Below are 19,615 nucleotides of genomic sequence, written 5' to 3'. Positions count from 1 at the left end.
AATTTGCAATCCTTTCTGAAACTGAATCACAATGAATTCAATATTTACTGGTTGTATGTTTGTTATGGTCTTTGGAAACAAATATACAACTACTGGAAACAAAATATTTTTGTCTATATGGTGTTTTGTTTTCCAAATGTTTATAGAGCTTGGCTGATGTGTAAATATTTACTTTCTGTAAACACAATTAAGCATTAATACACTTTGAAAAATTGTTTCATTTTATGAACTATAATATCCTATTATACAAAGTTTTGAAGTCAATATATTACATTATTTAGAAGCTTTATCACTTCATGCATGCTTGGAAGGTATCACACAACAAGATGAGGATTTTTGTGTTTAAAATATTTTAAAATACTTTAAAACCATTTTAATACAATGGTTACAGAAGTGCATTTAAAGTTGTTTAAATAATTACATTATACACTACCATTTTCAGACCTTGATCTTTGGCCTACAATTGCTGCAGGTCAAAATTTTGCATGCAAGCTGTTCCTCTGGGGACTCCTAAGATTTCCTCTTAATACTGTGGCCCCTAGTGACTTTAGTTGGAAGATTCTTTATCAGTGGAAAACTGACTAAAGCAGCTACCTGGGAATTCCCCTGTGTAGGGGAAATCCCTGAATAGCATAAATTTATGCCAGCTCTATCTCTGTTCCCAACCCTGGCACAGGATAGTGCGAGGGGACATTGTCGTTACAGAGCTGTCACATCTGGCTATTCTGAGCTGCTAAAATTCCATTTGGGATTAGGGGCAGCCAGGCATAAATTAATGGATCCCAGAGGCTGCTCTAACATAGACTAGGGATTAAACTAATGTTTACTGGCCCAGAATTAATGATGTAGGGAAGCATTTGCTCCTTTTCTGGTTCCGTGCCATGAACAAGTTTAGGAGTTTTGCCACTGGGATGGACCGTACGTGAGAAGGTAGAAGTTAGTGGTTTGTTAGGTTTCTAGTTTTATTCAAAATTGATCCCCTTTAAACTGAATTTTTGACCCAAACTGAAAAAATGTTCCCAAGTCAGAAGATAAGCTTCATTACCAAACTCACCTGTGATCCCTAGATATCTTAAGCAGTCTATCTTTAGCTGCGGCAGTCTTTCTGAACTGGTTTTAAACCAGCTTGAAACTGCTTCAGGCGTCAGATGGATACATCAGACTCTGTTGTGGATTTATAGCCAAAGCATATGTTAGAATCTATATAGTTATATGCAGGATGAATCTAACCAGGTATTTCTACTTTTAATGGAAAGGTACAAAAAGAAAATTTCTCTCTCATACATTTATCTTCACTGAAGAATTTATCCCACAGATGCCTTTTTGTTTACTGTATTTATATTGGACATTAGTACTTCCCCCAGTATCTCCATTACTTTGTGATTAATGGGATTACTTGCTATAGTCAGGTATGTTTACATGAGTAAGTCTCTTGAGATTTGTGCCGTGGATGTAGCACCTCCATCTATGCAGTAACAAAGGATGAAATAAAAAAATATGGCATTCCAGATTGAAAATAACATGAAAGCTAATGGGTGAACATCTGGTAGGCAATAAAGAACAAAAAACCATGATTAAAAATGCAGGATTTATTCTGGAAATTCACTGGTCTGACCAAAGTCATGATAATTTGAGCTGGAGCAGAGAGAAGAATTTCACAAAGCTACAAATAAATCATTATAGGTACTGTAAGTGTCCATAAAATACTCTTTTAACCACAATTTCCTTAATTTGTGGTTTGATTTGGAGCTTGATCCCAAGCACCTGAATTCAATGGGCCTTAGATCAGGGTCTGTTTTCTACACATGGATAATACAACTGCAAATATAATCTAATATTTGTATATTTTATCATATGAAATTATATACTGAAAGAACTTGAGAGAGAATTTTAATTTTATTTGACTGAACAAAGGGTAATAAAACTTTGGTCTTTAGACAAAAAAATTGATTTCAATGGGTCTTTGAGTAAGGAGCCTAAGATTGGTCCTCAAATCCTTGTTTTACTTGGATGAGCGGTCCTATTGACTAACTGGTAAGCAGTATTTGACCATACAAGTTATAGAAACTATGTATTCATTATCACAAATTTGTGCTGAAAGTTTTATATAATAACTTGAGGTATACTACCTTTTTTCAGAAAAGATTAAAAAAAAAAAAGATTTGGGGTTGCCAGAACTGGTTTTTTTTCCTATTTTTTATTTTGAAACAGGTTTTATATATTGATGTCTTTTTGTGCCTGTTCTCTGTATGTCTTTATTCATAGTAGTAAAATCACATATTTTGTGGTTTTGTTAGGTATAAATTGTTAGGTATAAATGTACCTGAGAATTCAGGTGAAAAGCATAGCACAGATTCAAACATAAAGGCTCGATCTCACATTCCTCCCACTGATGGCAAACTTTTGATTAATAATGTCTCATGTTTTTAATTAATCTTACTTTTGATCAAGAAATTGTAGAATTTAAAACAATTACTTTATTTGCAATGTAATAAAATACCTTAATTCAAGGAAGCTGGCAGGAAAACTGGAAGAGCCTAAAAGGCTATTGCTTTTTAAAAAAATTTAACATGACATATTTTTATATGAAGTATATTGTTTACTTTACCTAATAGTTACACAACCATAGTGATATAAGGGGCCCAATTCTGATCTAATTGAAGTCTATGGGAATTTTGCTATTGACTTCAATGGGAACAGGATTAGACCCAGCTTTAGTAGAAAAAAAAAAAAAATCTATACATACTTGGCAACCTTTTATATAAGGTTTATGAAATATAAGATATAGTTTATATGGGAACAAAGATCACACATTTTCTCTACCTTGAATTTTTTCACTTAATTTCTTCACAAATGTTGCATTACGTAAAATTAGCTTTCTGTAAAATAGAATATACTTGAATTCCTTTCAGCAACAGCGAGAGCTTGCAGATCTTAAATATTCATGAAGCACAATAGTTTCACAACAAATCAAATTTAATTAAATGATGCATTTTCACCACTTACAAAAGGTTTATTAAAGGTTTATTTGCTCATGCAAATTAAAGTGTTAGAGTAAAAATCCACATGAAACTTGGCACTAACAATTAAAAAAAAATTATTGAAAGATTTCTCGCCTCACTGCAGTACCTTGCCATGTTTAAAATGCTCAGCTTGTCATTTAGAATCTTTAATGAAACTGGGGAGGAGGCTATTTATTTGCATAATAGGACATAATTTGCTGTGGTGAGGTTTTAATTATTTATAGGCTGTCTAAAATATTTAAAATGGCATCACTAAGGAGCATGAAGTGTTGGATAATGCCTTCATTTCAGGTTTCCTGCCGTCTTCTTTATGGGTCAAGCATTTCATTTCTAATTAGCATATCAGGATAGTGGCTCTAAAAACATAAGAAAAACAAATTGGGTTCAGTCTGTTTGCAGCTTGAGTAGTTCAAGACTGCCAAGGGTCACTGAGTATATATATAGAATATGTCAGTAAGGGATACTACCAAAAGTCAACCTAACTCATCAAAACCACAAAATAAACTAGGGCATATTTCTGCTGAGAAATACAGTTCACACTGTATATTTACCTTTTTCAGGTTTTTTAATATAACTAATGGGCTTTTTGTGCATCTTTTACCAGAATGTTTTCCCCATTACTTAGCTATCACTTAATTTAAAAAGGAATACTATATCTTGTAATAAAGAGAATTTTCTTGAAGAATAACAGGCTTCACAATTGTTTATAATTGTAGGTTATCTGAAGTCAGTCCACAATGTATTTCAGTATTTATGGGCTTCGTGCAGGATTTTAGTCACATAGTATATGGAACTACATGCTGTTACAATATGCACCATAAAGCGTTGAAAGCAAGACACAACAGGGAGGAATAAGAATTTCTGCTCTCAAGGAAACTAAATGGTATTCTGAAAAATAAACTCCTACATTAGAGTTTGCTTTTACTAGTGGTTTGAGCATTCATGCAGGTTATCAGATGGAACTAAATTTGATCCATTTTTAGAAAATAGCCAGAACAGTAACTGATTTTATTATGTTACACCTTTATGGTACAGTCAAACATGATTTGAAAATAAATTGTCAATCTTTTATTTGAATTTTATGTATTTCAAATTAGGATAACTTTTTCCTATCCTATCCACACAGAGACTTCAACTGTGATAGTTAGTATTAACTACATATTAATGGGAGATCAGCACATGTTGGGAGAGCAGAATACATGACCAAACCCTGGGGTAATGATCTGAGGAGAAAATTCCCTCTAAACTTTTAGGGGTGGGTGTGTGTGTGTGTGTGTGTGTGTGTGTGTGTGTGTGTGTGTGTGTGTGTGTGTGTGTGTGTGTGTGTGTGTGTGTGTGTGTGTGCGCGCGCACACATACATATGCCTAGCCCATTAGCCTGGGGAGGAAGTAGGGAACACCATCGTCTCTGATGGCTTTCATCAATGATCAGACAAAAGAATCCTCTTGTGGGTGATCTCTACTAGGGGCAGCTATTGCCTTTCTACAGCCTGCAGCTTCTTCCTCTTAGCTTCATGATTCACTTCTATGAAATGACTGTAGGAAAATATACTGGGAGTTTGCTAACTCCCATTCCACCACCCATTGCTTTTAATCCCTTCCAGTCAATGGAGCGTTAAGTTCAAGAAGCTCCTTCAAAGGAACACAAAAGGAGATCTGGCATTGGCCAAGTGCCTAGGACTTCAATTTTCAAATTCACTTGGAAGCGTGGGCAAAGACATGTCTTGCATTTCCTTCTAAATGTGCTCATAGAATCTTAAAAATGTAGGGCTAGAGGGGAACTCAAAGTCGTAGTCTAGCCCCTTGAGCTGTGGCAGGACCAAGTAAACCTAAGCCATCTATGACAGAAGTTTGTCCAACTAGTGTATAAAAACTTCAAGTGGTGGGGATTCCACAACTTCCCTTGGAAGCCTATTCCAGAGCTAACTGCCCTAATAGTTAGAAAATTTTTCCTACTATCTAACCTAAACCTCCTTGCTGTAGATTAAGCCCATTACTTCTAGTCCTACTTTCAGTGGACAAGGAGAACTATTAAACACTCTCCTCTTTATAACAGCCCTTAACATATTTGAAAATTATCATGTTTCCCTTCAGTCTTCTCTCCTCAAAACTATTCAGACCCTGGTCTTTCCTCATAGATCAGGTTTTCTAAATCTTCTATGTTTGTTGCTTTCTTCTTCAAATTTGTCCACATCTTTCCTAAAGTGTGGCATCCAGATCTGGACAGAGTACTCCAGCTCAGGCCTCATTAGCACAGAGTGGAGTGGGACTACTACCTTCTGTATCTTTCATTCAAGTCCTATGTCTTTCATACAACACTTACCAACCTGAATTTATCTAACCTATTTAAATATTCTTTAACTTATTCTTTTCCTATTTCAGCTTGTGTTCCTTCACCCTCATTGTTAATATTAATTCTGTTGAGCATCTGGTCACTACTAACCTTGTTACATCTTAAATGTATTCCAGGTGTGAGTGAATGCCATAGGTATGGCACATCTCCCGGTAACTATGTGCCATTGGTTCCTTTGAGTTCCACTCTTAGATTCCAGATCTGCCTAGGATTTATTATTTGTATTATAATTGGGCCTACGAGCACCACTTTATGGACCATGACAATTGTGTTAGGTGCTATACAAACATGGGGCCAAAAAAACCCCCAAAAACAGTCCCTGCCCCCAAAAGCTTACAAACTAAGTATAAATCAAAAGGATGATGATAAAAAAAAATGAGAGAGAGAGAGCAGAGAGATAATTTTCGAATAAAAGAATTAAATGTGTTGTGACATGATGACAACATTCGAAACCTTTAGAGGTATCATACACTTGTCTTACTTAATTAGTGATGATCTAGCATTTGGTCATTTAATTATTACTACAATATCTGTCTTTATATCCTCCCTCATTGTAATATCTGATTATTGCTAAACTATTAATATATAAAAACAAATTTTCTGCCTTCTGCAGCCTTGTAATACTACTTTGTGGCTGTCGCAATGGATCTTTAAGTGTTACATCTGAAAACTAATTTCTTTCCTTCTGGGTTTCTCTCTAGCTCTCTTATGAAATGGCTGAATTAAATTTATGCAATATTCACTAATTTAGTGTGGTCTTAGTTTTGGAACCTGAAATGGTAGGTTTAGAACACTATAGCTTTGTGGAATCCTTGTCCCACTTGCACTACAGTCCTGTCCAATTATCTAACATTGACCTCAAATTTACTTTCTGATGTTTCCCCAGAACTTTAAACTGTAACTTATTTACCAAAGCAGAGCAGAAAAACATCCTTCATGTATCAGTTAGCATTCACTTTGTTTGATACTTCTCAAGGCTCAATTAAACTTGCTGCACATTTAACAGACACCTCATTGATTTCTAGAAGGGTTTTATGTTTTTTCAATGAATTGCACACGTGCCATCAAAATTCAAATTAATTGCCTTACCATTTAAAGGACTTGGGCTTTTTGGTGAGAAATTAGACTGTGATTTATATCCTCTCATTCCAGTAAAAATCCATTACCTTTTGTATTTTGTTTTTGCTACATCATTCCCTGCCAGAGGCAAGGTTGGTGACAGCGTATAATGCTCAGAGTTTGAACCTAGGAACTCAGCTTTGCCTCTCTCCCATCTGCCAGGGTTCCAGAAGCATACATACAGCATCTTGACTGTCCCTGCCATGTAGCACCCTCTCATCTATTCCCTTCAGTGTTGTGCAAAAGCCATAGTGAGGGAATTGTTCCTGTTATGAGTGATGGTAAATCATAAAGACAGAGGGGCGGATGGACCAAACTTGAGTGGCACTGTCACCTGTGTTCCAGGTTGCAACCCCACCTGGCGTGGGGAGTCAGGCCCAGCCCTGCATAGCTGTGGGGTAAGTGTGAGGTGGGCTTGTTCTCCAGCTCCCAGATCCCCTCTGGACTGGGCCAATGACCTGCCTTTTGGGAAACATTGCTTTATTAAAATCATGGAGATTAAGAAAAGTCACATAGAAGCAGAAAAATCATGATATCTGTGACATTTCTATCACTATGACAAACCTGCAGCCCTGGTGATGATGTGTTGTATGCAGTGTTGATGAGCACAGCAATTCTTCTGTTGTTCATGGAGGCCCCATTTCAAAGAGCAGCAACAATACTCTGAAGGGGTTGACCCTGTTCCCTGATTTTCTAGCTGCATGAGCTGAGCATAAGGGGAGGAATTGACCTCTCCAGTCTTCCCATCCCCCACATCAAAGATTTGATTGGCTAAATAACTTGCAGTAGTGACTGTCTTCTGGCAGCCCTCCTTCCAGCTTGCAGTAAAAGGATGCCTGCTTAAGGCATGGCTCTTTGTGTTTATGTTCTCACACTATATGTTAGAAGTGAATTAATCTCTCTCTCTCTCTCTCTCTCTCTCTCTCTCTAAAGGAGTAAAGGAGAGAAAAGCAACCCCCAGATTGCCAGAGTGGTCAATGAGTGGGGAGGGTGGAACATAGGGGAGGAGACCTGTGAAAACTGCACTTGGAAGAGGGCACAGTCCTGTCTCAGTGCAGCAATAGAAACCATATTACAAATGACTCTGTTAGAGAAGTTTGATTTTGGCAATTCAGGTAGCTGGCCTTGCTGGATCCACAGATTTGAGCAGTTACAGATGGCTTCTGGTTTAACAGCAAAAGCATAAGACTTCCAGGTAAATATCCTGATATTTGCCCTGGGTGATGGTGCTGTTGATATCCTATATGTCCTACCCCTCACTTATGAGGAAAAGACAGAATGAACCAAAGTTAAAGATACTATTGCTGACCATTTCATAGGCAGACAGAATGTGATATATAAAGGGGCCAAAAAGTTATTGGTGGTGCCATGAAGGAAGGTTTTTGTTATTGCAATTCATAGTCTTGCTGAACATTGCAAATATGGAATGTTACAAGAAGAACTAATAAGAGACACCAATTTATCAGCACAGCTTCAGTTAGATCCAGAACTTTCAGCAGCAAAACTGATAGCAAAAGTCAGAATGCAAGAAACCATAAAGAAACATCAATATGACTTACCTGCTAGCAGAGGAAGAGACTGCTTCAGACAATACAGACACAGTACAGAGAAAAGACATGTGAAAGGAGCAGTCAGATCAAATTTGCAATGCACTGCCAGAGAGAGGAAGAACAAAGAACCCTAATAAGAGGGAAGGTTGGAAAAGATTTGGGAGATGTGGCAAGACACCAAGCCACAGCTGGTAACCAGCAAAAGAGGCATAATGTCGGCAATGCCACAAAATGAAACATTTTGCAATAGCATGCAGGTCACCAAGAGAAGTGGAAACAATCCAAGAAGGAGTGTTATTGGTGATGAGTCCATATTCCTAGGAATTATGTCTTTTGGAGAACAGGAAATAGCTTGGTGCACACGCATGAATCTAAATGATCAAAATCTTAAATATAAAATTGATACTGAAGCTGCAGATACTGAAGCTGCAGTCACTGAAATTCCAAAAAAAATGTATAATTGATCTCAGGATGGAAAGCTGCAAAGACCAAATAAGATTCTACATGGGACTAGTAACACTATATTGGATGTTTGTGGCCAGTTCCTTGGTAAAGTGAAGAAAACACAGAAAGTTCTTCAACAAATATGTGTAATACAGAGGCTAACAATTTCCCTTTTAGGGAATACAATACAAGGATTACACCTCAGAGAGAATCTGGAATGCATTAGTGGCAAAAAGAGAACTGGACAGGAGATGTACCCACACAGCTAGGAAAGCTGTCACTGGGAAACCAGGAAACTAGTGCCATCAGTAACTCCTTTTGTTCTCACATCCCCTTGCTGAATATCTATTCTCTTGCTAGGAAAGGTCATAGAAGAAATAAAGAGAAGGGATGATATGGGGGTTATTTCCCAGGCAGAAGAACCTACTAACTGGTTTACAGGGATGTTTGTAGTACCAAAGTCCAGTGGCACAATCAGCATTGGTGTAGACCTTACACAACTTCAAACCAGACATAGACAAATGAGAGCAGAGACCTGTTTTCTTCATATTAAGAAGCTTCACAGAAACAGAGCAGTGGTATGCTCAAGTGGAAAAGGAAGCTCTAGCAATTACTTGGGCCTCTGAGCAGTTCGGTGCATGTCTGTTCAGTTTGGATTTTAACGTAGAAACAGACCACAAGCCCTATAGTTGCATTATTGGGTCCAAAACCATTTGATGATCTTCCACCTAGTATTCAAAGATTTCAGCTATGGCTGATGCAATTTTCTTTTAAGACTGAACACATATCAGGGAAAGCACTCATAGAAGAAACACTCTATTAAGAGCTCCAATTAAGCAGCTACCAAGAGAAGAAGGAAAGGCTTTAGAGAGAGATGTTAAATTCTGCATTGACATTCTCCTGGCAGCAATTCCAGGATCTGCTGCCTGACTTCAGCAAATTAGAGATGAGCAACTAAAGGATGAGACTTGCCAGAAAGGTACTCAATTCTGCCAGAGAGGGTGGGGTTGAAGGAATGAACTTCCAGGAGTCATATTACCATACTGATGGGATCAAAATGACCTTCATATGGACAATAGACTGCTTCTGAAAGGACAGCACGTTTTTTTCTTCTATGGTATATCAGAAAGAGATGCTCTTCAAAATTCATAAGGGATACCAACATATGAACAAGAGCAGGGCCTGAGTACAGCAATCTTTATGGGGGACCAGTCTGAGCAGGCAAATAGTGAAGGACTGAGAGATATGTAACATGGGAGGGAGAGCAGGGGTGGAAATGATTGCCAGAATCATTACTGTGTGCAAAGCTACCTGACAAAACCTGGCAGTGGATAGCACCAGATTTATTTTCCTGGAAAGAATACACATACATTATTGTAGTTGATTATTTCTCCAGATGTACTGACACAGACCTCATGGGCACATGTCATCCAGAAACTAATGTCAATATTTGCAAGACATGGAGTTCTTGAAGTCCTCGTAGTTGCTATGGGGTCTCAGTTTAACTCGGACACATTTCTAGCATTTGCACAGGACTTTTTGGGCATTGTACTTGAGAATGGTGTTTGTAAACACACATTGAATGGTTACCTCATTGACCCTATGATAAGCTATTAAATCACTTATAAAAATATCTTGACAAGCATGGTTATTAGGTATGAACAAAATTAATTTTCTGTGCATCACAATACATTTGTTGCAATAAATTTTAGCCCTACAGCATTTGTACTATAGCAACTATTGTTTGTTCTTTCCCTAAAACAGTATAAACATAGGGTTGATTTTCTGTACACATGTAAGAGATGGAAAAACCATCTCTTCACAAATGACCAGAATCACCAGGAGTTCAGTACTGGATTCTTGGAATTCACTATTGATACGAGGCTAGAAATTTTTATGGCTCTTGAGTTCTAGCATCTTCTGTTCTTTCCCTTTAAGTTTGCCTTTATAATCTACACATTACAATATTTATATTCGATTGATTTATTTTATAATTATATGATAAAAATGAGAGGGTAAGCAATTTTTCAGTATTACTGTGCTGTGACACTTTTTTATTTTATGTCTGATTTTGTAAGTAAGTAGTTTTTAAGTGATGTGAAACTTGGGGATGCAAGACCAATCAGACTCCTGACTGGGGTATAGTAGTTTGGAAAGGCTGAGAGCCACTGGTTTGAACTATAGGAGCCACACTCCAAACTGAAAGAATCTAGAGGTAGGAAGTAGCCCAGGAAAGAGGGCCCAGGTCCACACCCACTTAAGGGCTTAGACCGAGATGTGGGTGGAAAGCTGAAGATCCCCAGCTTGTAGTCAGGAGCAGGTACCTCTACTGCCCTGACAGAAACGCCAGAAGTCAGGTGTTGTAACGAATAGGCTGCCCGGCCCTCTGAGCTCCCTGTCACACATGGTGGAGAATGCAGGCACGATAGCATCCTAGGTCTGAAAATAGGCCAAAGAAAACAGGGAGAGTGCAGTGGCTCATCCAGCATGTGATGATGCTGCTACAGCCATATGAGGCACCTGCTAGCCTCCCCACAAAAGGGAGGTACTGCCTCAATGGCACCTCTCCCAGCACAATTGACAAAGACGGGACCTGCAGATGCCCCATAGGTTTTCTGTGTCATATTTGAGAGAGTTGCACCACAGCTGAATGGTCCATGGAATTCTGGGCCACCCTAATTGCCTTCTATGCAATGGGCCACACCCATTACCAAGGCCACGTACCAAGGCCTCGACATGGCAGGTGCCAAAGATTATGTACAAGTCAAGACGGCCATCCTGAAAACCCTGAATATTTCTCCCAAAAATCTACCAACAGTGATTCTATTGTGAAAAATTCCTGCTTGGGGTTTGGGCCCGGGCTATTGCCCGTAGTTGGGATGGCTCCAACCAAAGGGCTGCATGGGAATTCAGATGGTTGAGAAAATCATTATGGGCAGTTTATGCAGATCATTCCCATGGGGAGAGAGATTTGGATGGGTGATGAGGCATCATCCTGAAATTCTTGCAGAGGGCATGTCCTGGTGGAGAATTAAGTGATGTCCCTTGATTCCAAAGCAGAAACATCAAAGTCTGGCCCAGCATGATCCCAGGGCACATATGCTACTGCTCCTTGAATCCAGGCCACGGGGTCCCGGGAACTGGGGCCCCACAACCCAGTGAGGGAAGATACAAAAGACTTGAGAGGAGCCCAGAAGTCCAATCTTAGCCTGTTAGGAGGGATCCAGTCCTGGCAGAATGATTTTGCATGCATGAGCCATCCCCCTAGGAGAAGTAACAGTCAATCTGTCTGGCAGTGGCTCTGGAGCATGAGTACCAACCTCAGGGAAGACAGTTAAGAAGCAGGGCACAAACTTCAAACTGATTGTGAATTCTATATTTGGACTTCACCAACCATTTATTCAGTGTAAACTCCCCAGACATTATAACACCTAGCCAAGGAGTTACAGACAAGCTCCTAGAGTACACCAATCTATCTTGTCACCCAGGTATGCTTCTCTTTGTTATAGATGTCCCTTACACCAAAAATCACAACAATATTCAAGTTACTCCCAGTCCCAAAGGACCAGTCACTTACCGTAGGTCAAGTGCACCTTAGATCTTACACTAAAGACAACGTTTGTAGCCAATCCTATAATAAACTATCAAAAGATTTATTAACTAGGAAAAGTAGATTAAAGTCTTATTTACAAAGTTAAAGCAGGTAAACATACACACACAAATGAGTTAGTCTTAAGTTTCAAAAGCTTCATAACCCAGTTCTATATGTCCCTTAGGACTACCCAGACTAAACAGTGGTGATCTCTTGGTTATGCCTAGAAAACTTTGCCCTTGAAAGTCCAAACAGCATAGAGAGCATTTCTCCTTGTCAATGATTTTTATTCCCATTCCTCCTTCCCTGAGCTGCCAGCTCAGCTGATGGGAGGAATTCACTTGCATTTCTCCTCTTTATGGCAGTGGGAGAGCAGTCAACAGGCTTTTTCCTCTTTGATGTTTCACAATAGTTTGTCTGCTTTCGATGGACCTTCTCTGTTGGGCAGGACCTAACACTTTTTGTTGGAAGCCAGCATTTCACATTAAATTCATGTCTCTTTCCTTTCTTGTGATTTACACAGTTATGGAGAATTACAAAGCAAATGCACAAATATTACCTTACTATATGGGATACAAATGTTATAAGTGAGATAAAAGCATGCAGCAACTTACAAGCATTTAATAGATTCTAAACACTAAGTACAGTTTTATAACTCTAGTACTTGTTTTAATAATACTAATATACAAGTGCATAGACTAATTCCATCTGTGCATTTGTCAGGGTTCAGTGGAGACCTGGGGTCTTGGTATGAGCTGGTGCCTCATTGCAAGCATCACAGTAACAATGAGATTGCCTTCTACCGTGAAGGAAACCAGGCCATTTCCAGAAAGACTGCTGATTAATATGTAGTAACTATGGGCAGGCCTAGACAGCAGACAGCCGGGCTTGGAAGAGGGACCAGGGAAATGTTAGTCCTTTTACAAATGGATGGAGTAACCATGAAGGGACTGGTAGACTCTGACTGCAGCCAGACGCTGGCCAGGAAACAGCTAATAGGACTGGGAGGGAAGCATGGAGGAATGATCTACATTGAGTGCATCCACAGAGATGTACAGTCCTATGAGTGAGGTGAGGTTGACAGGACAGGACAGGAGCATGACTGGAGATTTTTCAAAGAGGTTGTCCAGAGATGGGGTGGTGAATCCCTAGCAGAGGCAGAGCAAAAAGGTAGGCAAAAAGACCCCAGAAGGCCAGAGATGGTTGTTGTGGCCAAGGAAGGGAATAAGGGGAATGTTCTGGAGGAAGTTGCGGCACCAGGGAAAGGACTGTCCTAACAGCTTAAAATACCACGCACTGCCCTATTTGGAACAGTAAGAGTCCACCACTACCCTTCAATGAGGATTTGCCATCTGGTGAGTTGGACTTTACAGAAGAACAAAGAATGATCCAACCTTGGATCAGGTTTATGCAAAGATCACCTGGGTGGATAGCACAGTACTAAACCCTCAGCTTGTGAAACAGTGGCCCCATTTTGAGCTGGTTGAGAAAAGGATGTATTGGGCCATGAAGGACCCCAAGATTGGGGAGATGAAAATGCAGCTGCTTGTGCCCAGGAAGTGCTGAAGGGAGAATCTCTAATGGGCCCATGCGATACCGGGGGTGGAGAGGCACTTGGAGAGAGAAAAGACATGCAACACAGTGACTGTGCAGTTTTACTGGATGGGCATCCACTTGGAGCATGACATGTTAAAGTCCCCCACTTCTGAGTGCCAGTGAACAGTTGAGAAAAAGTTTCCAAAGGGCCCGTGGTACCACTGCCCATCATAAGGACACCCTATTAAATGATAGGTGTGGACTTGAGCTCACTGGAAAACTCCTCAGTCAGGTACAAATGCATACTTATGATCTTGGATTATGCCACCTGATACCGCAAAGCCACCCCATTCCAATGTTTTACAGCAGCCGTCATTGCCAGAGAGCTCCAGAAGTTGTCTTCTTGCATGGGGATGCCCAAAGAGATGCTCACGGATTAGGGAATCAACTTCACCTCACAATTAACGAAGGAATTGTATGGCCTTCTAAGGGTCAAGCCACCCTCAAATAAGCAGACCAGTGGAGCAGTTCAACATGGTGTTGAACATGTTGAGGATATTTGTAGTCATTGATCCCCAACATTGGTACTACCTGCTCCCACGTCTCCTATTTGCCATCCGTGAGGTGCCCTAATCATCCACTGGCTTTTCCCCATTTGGGTTATTGTACAGGAGACAACTCCAGGGAGTTGTGGACCTCCTTCACAAGATGTGGGAGGAACAAGATTCCAGGCAACCGGCATGGTTATGTACATTATCCATCTCTGAGAAAAGTTGAAGATGCTGGGGGGGAGGGAGTAAGGAGCAGTACAACCAAGGGCAGACCTATAACAAGGGAGGTCATCTATGTGAGTTTCAGCTGGGAGACGAAGCATTGCTCTTCCTGCCAGTGTTGGAATCAAAGCTATTGGTCAGCTGGCAGGGCTCCTACAAGGTGGTGAGATGAGTGGGGAAAGTTGATTATGACACCTGACAATCTAGGAGGCAGAAGTAGACCCAGGTGTATCATGTCAACCTGTTGAAGGCATGGAGAAGGACCAGAAAGATCTCCTGGTCACTCCATTCCTTTCCCCGACCCTGAGCTTGACCCACAGGCTTCTATGCTCCTAGATCCTATCTCTCCACAGGTAGATAGACATCTGCATCCCAACCTAGAGCATCAAATTCGTCAGCTGGTTGCCTCATTCCCAGAGGTATTTTAAATATTGTCCCACCATATTGACACCAAACTCAAAGGATATGCAAGGGTCTTTGGCCCCTTCCAAAGAAGATGGGGGAGAATCTGTGCTAGGAGCTCCAAGTCATGTTAGATCTAGGGGTTGTGGAAGAGTCGCACAGCAAGTGGAGAAGCCCCATTTTGCTCATGTCCATAAGACAGGTTGATGTGCTTCTGCACCGATTTCCACAAGGTAAATACAATTTCAAAATTTTACACATAGCCCATGCCAAGGATCATAGACTCATAGACTCTAAGGTCAGAAGGGACCAATATGATCATTTAGTCTAACCTCCTGCACAACGCAGGCCGACCTATGACCAAGTTATTAAAGTCCTCAAATCATGGTTCAAAGACTTTAAGGTATAGAGAATCCACCAGCAAGTGAGCCATGCCCCATGCAACAGAGGAAGGCAGAACGGATGGGTTGAAGAACTACTAGAAAGATGAGAGGTGGCCAAGTATATACTTACTCTCAACCTAATGAAGGAGAACTAGCAGATACCCTTGATACCCAAGTCTAAAGAGAAGACCACCTTTTCAACCTTGTTTGGGTCGTATTAATTCAAGACAATGCCCTTTAGGATCCACGGGACCATTGCCACCATCCAGCAGCTGATGGATAGAGTGCTGTGACCACATGGGGCATGTGCTGCTGCCTAAATCAATTACATTGTCACATACAATGTAGGGTGAGTTGACCATATAACACAATTTACAGACATATTACAAGCTCTTAAGGAGACGGTGTTGATGGCCAACCTGACCAAGTGCTGCCTGGATGCCCAAGATGTCACTCAGACTATACTGTAAGAAGGAGACAGTTAAGACCCCTGCTGGGTAAAATACAAGCCCTAGCAGACTGGCCTATCCCCTCTACCCATAAGAAAGTTTGCCTTTTTTGCAGACTGGTGGGCTACTATCGGCCATTCCAAATTTTGCTACCATCTCCACCCTTCTGATGGATCTGGTAAAGGATTCAGCACCCAAGAGAATCTGTTGGACAAAAAGCTGTGAGGAGGCTGTCAAAGCATTAAAAGACCAGTTCAGCCAGGAACCAGTTCTGTTCCACCTGGACTTTGTGAAGCCATTTATTGTACAAACCGATGCATCCAACTTGGAGTGGTGCTACCTCAAGAATTCATAGAAGGGGAATTTACCATTCTGTTTCTCAGTAGAAAGTTGTTCCCCCAAGATGTGGCTTGCTTGGCCATTGAGAAAGAGGACTTAGCAGTAAATTGGGCTGTTGAGACCCTGTGAGATTACTTATAAGGGCAGCCTTTTCACCTCATGACTAAACATGCACCATTCCAATGGCTGTTGATTACATGAAAGATCACAATCCATGCATCATGAGATGGTACCTCTCACCGCAGCCATAAAGCTTCCAGGTGTCCCACCACACAGGTATAGAAAATAAAAATGCCAGTTTTGTTTCATGGGATGTAGGAGGCCTGAATCAGTCCCATGACAAAAAGCTGAAAGAGAGTCTGTGTGATGGGATATACAAACTCCACATTGGGCTCAAAGACATTAAAAGGTAATACTGGCCCTCGGTTGCCCCACCCCTCCTCACCTGCCAGGAGTGTTCCAACTAGATGGAGTGGGATAAAAGGAGCTTGGAAGTCCAGGCAAAGGGTGGCCAACAGACTGCAGGAGTAAGGAATCCTTCTCTTGGAAGCCACACATGACCTAATTTCTTTTCCATTCCTAACTTCTATGACCTAGTGCCCAAATCTATCCCTGGCCTTATGCCAGTGAAGTAACTGGGGTTACCCCAGAGATTAATTTGGCCCTGTGGCTTTTAGTCTTGCATGTGATTAGCAAATGTGATATCCGTTTATGTCTAATTTTGGTCTTATTTCCTCTTTCCCACATTTGTGAGAACTCGGAAATACCAGCAGTAACATCATTGAAACTGAACCGTTCATTTGTAACTTTCTAAATGGCACGTGGAAATGAAGTAATTTAGAGATTGAGTTTCTATAATGTATGTTTCTTTATTGGATTTTTGGGTCTTTAGGACATTACTATCCTTAGGGAAGAGAAAATGTCTGCAAATTCTATTAAGTAACCATTTGATATGATAAAAGAACTACTTATCAGACATAATCTTTGTCCATTCCTCATAGTCTAATGATTAGCTCTTTCCTATCTGAAAGATCCAAATAGAAACAGCCTGTCAGTAAGCATCCCTCAATTACTTTCCTTTGAACATAATCCTGTAGAAACAAAACTCTGAAACCTGTAGAACAAATTTGGCAATGGTTAGGAAGTTTGCTGCATACAGTTCTTCCATTTGGAGTGGAATCTATTCTTAGGGTGGAAATGATTGTATGATTCTAGTTTGATTAGAATGTGATGGCAAAGGAAATTTGTAATATGTTTCTTTTTTTGGGGTTGGGTCTGTACGGCACAAGTAGAGAAAGTTACACATAGATGCAAACAGGAAGAAGCTGCACCAGGAGTACAGAGGAAACCATCATACTGTGTCCTTCCCTTATGACTGTCTGCCTCATTATAAGGGAGGAAGGAAAAAGTATCAATATTGCCAAGCCTAAAGGTTCAAAAATCATGAGTCAGCCCCCTAAATGTCATGAGACTGGCCAAAAAAGTCATGGTTTTTAAAAATATAATATGGATTTTTTTCTGTCTTTTAATTTTTGAACTCACTTGCCCAACCCTTGTGTGTGTGTGTGGGGGGGGGCACTAATTGCCCACTTTCCCCAATTTATTGAGTGAATTGATTTGGGCTCTCATTGCAGGAGCTCTTATCTCCAAATCTGGCCATTTCCTGCCCAGTAATTCATTCTGTCCTCATCTCCACATCAGTCATGCTCTCCCCATCCACCATATCAGTTCTGTCCAGCCCCCCATCAGTTCATCCACTTCCCTTCCCCCCCTAGGTCCCACCTAGCCACTAGATCATTTTCAGCCCCACCCCAGTTCTGGCCACTCCCAGTTTGGAGGGGGGGAATGCAGTGCGGTCCCCTTCTCCCCTTTCTAGGCTGGAAGAGGGGCAGCTTCAGGGATTTTTCACCCCCTCTATCCCTTCCCAGGCCTGGTGTTACAATGAGGCGTGGAATCGTGGAAGCAGAGGAACTGTCCTATTGCTCACAGGAGGAAGTGGAACAACCCTGAGCTCCTGGCCTCTTTCTGCTCCCTCTTGTCTCCTGCTCCTCTTCAAAACAACTTTGGCTTCTGAAGGTTGGAAAAGCAGGAGCTCTGCCTTTTGTGGCAGCTCTGATTGGCTGCTCTTCCCCAGGAGGTGAGGAAATGGAGAGAACAGCCAGTCCAAGAGGGTTTTCTTCCTGGCAGGGCTGAAATTCTCAAGAGGGCTGGAATTTCTTGCCTCATTGCCAGAATGGGTCTAGCCATAACCAAAATCCCATCACTTACAATAAAAAAAAACACAAGAGTTGCAACACTGGACTATCTCTGCTGCTCCTTTGCTGGCTTACTGTAGATTGCCACAGTTGAGGCTTTCAGAAAAACACCAGAGACTGTAGGTCAGAAGGCATAGGAGTTTGCTACCCTGATTCTATGACAGATGGGGTCTTCTCCAAGCTGGAGACTTTCAACTGATTTTCACTCTGTTTTCACTAGTCATGCAGCACAAAGTGAATGGAATAGAGTAAGGAATCTGACCCAAAACATTGATTGGGTTTTCTTGGCCTTTTTTAAATATGCTGGGACCTCATATCTCATATGAACTCATATTTCTTAATTACTTAGGACAATTTACTCTCTTACACTATGCAGTGCAAAGGAAGATTGAATGTTGAAATGCTACTGTCTGTCTACACTGCAATTAGATACTCATGGCTGGCCTATGCCTGCTGATTCGGGCTCATGGTAACAGGGCTGTTTAATTGTGATGTAGATATTTGGGCTGCAGCCTGAGCTTTACACCTCAGAGGGTCCTACAATCCAAGCTCCAGCGTGGGTCTGAACATCGACATCACAATTAAATAGTCCTTTAGTCTGAGCCCTGCGAGCCCAAGTCGGCTGGCAGGGACCAGCTGCAGGTTTTTAATTGCAGTGTGGACATACCCATAAATGTCCAGATTGTGGGTATAAGTTTCAAAAGGTCTTCAGTGACTTGGGAGCTTCAGTCCCACTGAATTTTGGTGGGACTTAGGCTCTGAGTCCTAAGTCACTTAATAGCTTTTGAACAGATATTTTACCAGGGATCTTGTGCCTTGCTCTCTACACCGCATTATCAATATAAGGAAGCCCTATGGACGCAGCTGGATTCCAAATATTCATGTTTACTAACTGTGTACTCACATCCAAGACTTCAATACAAATATACACTCTTGCTCTGTTAGGATCCAGTGTCTTCTTTGGTAGAGGATAGGAAAGCCCATTAAAGGGTTCCCATATTATTGAGATATTACTCAATTCCTATATACTATATATTTCCAGTCCAGAACAAAAAGCAAGAGCATTGTAGTGTGAGGACATAAACACAAAGAGCTATACTTTAAGCAGAAATTAGAGGACTCCTTGACTGGGAAGTTACTATATTTATTAAACACCCTGCTGCAATACATCCTGGTCCTCTCTGATAGCTGTGGAGGACCAGGCCACCTACATTTAAGTTGTATCGGTGTCACAGGTAAAGGCAACCTTAGTCTTCTTCCCATGAGAAATTCTGCTGGTGATAATTTAGACACAAGCGGTATTGACTGATATTCCAGGAGTGCTTTATAGGGGTCCACTGAGTTTTGCAGAAGTCTTTTTAAAATCTGCACTGCTCTCTCTACCTCTACATTGCTCT

The sequence above is a fragment of the Emydura macquarii genome, unplaced genomic scaffold, assembly GCF_026122565.2.
Source record: "Emydura macquarii macquarii isolate MOO-44397 ecotype Brisbane River unplaced genomic scaffold, CSIRO-AGI_Emac_v2 contig_1363, whole genome shotgun sequence".
In the NCBI taxonomy this organism is placed as follows: Eukaryota; Metazoa; Chordata; order Testudines; family Chelidae; genus Emydura; species Emydura macquarii.
Note: the sequence above shows the minus strand (reverse complement) of the source record.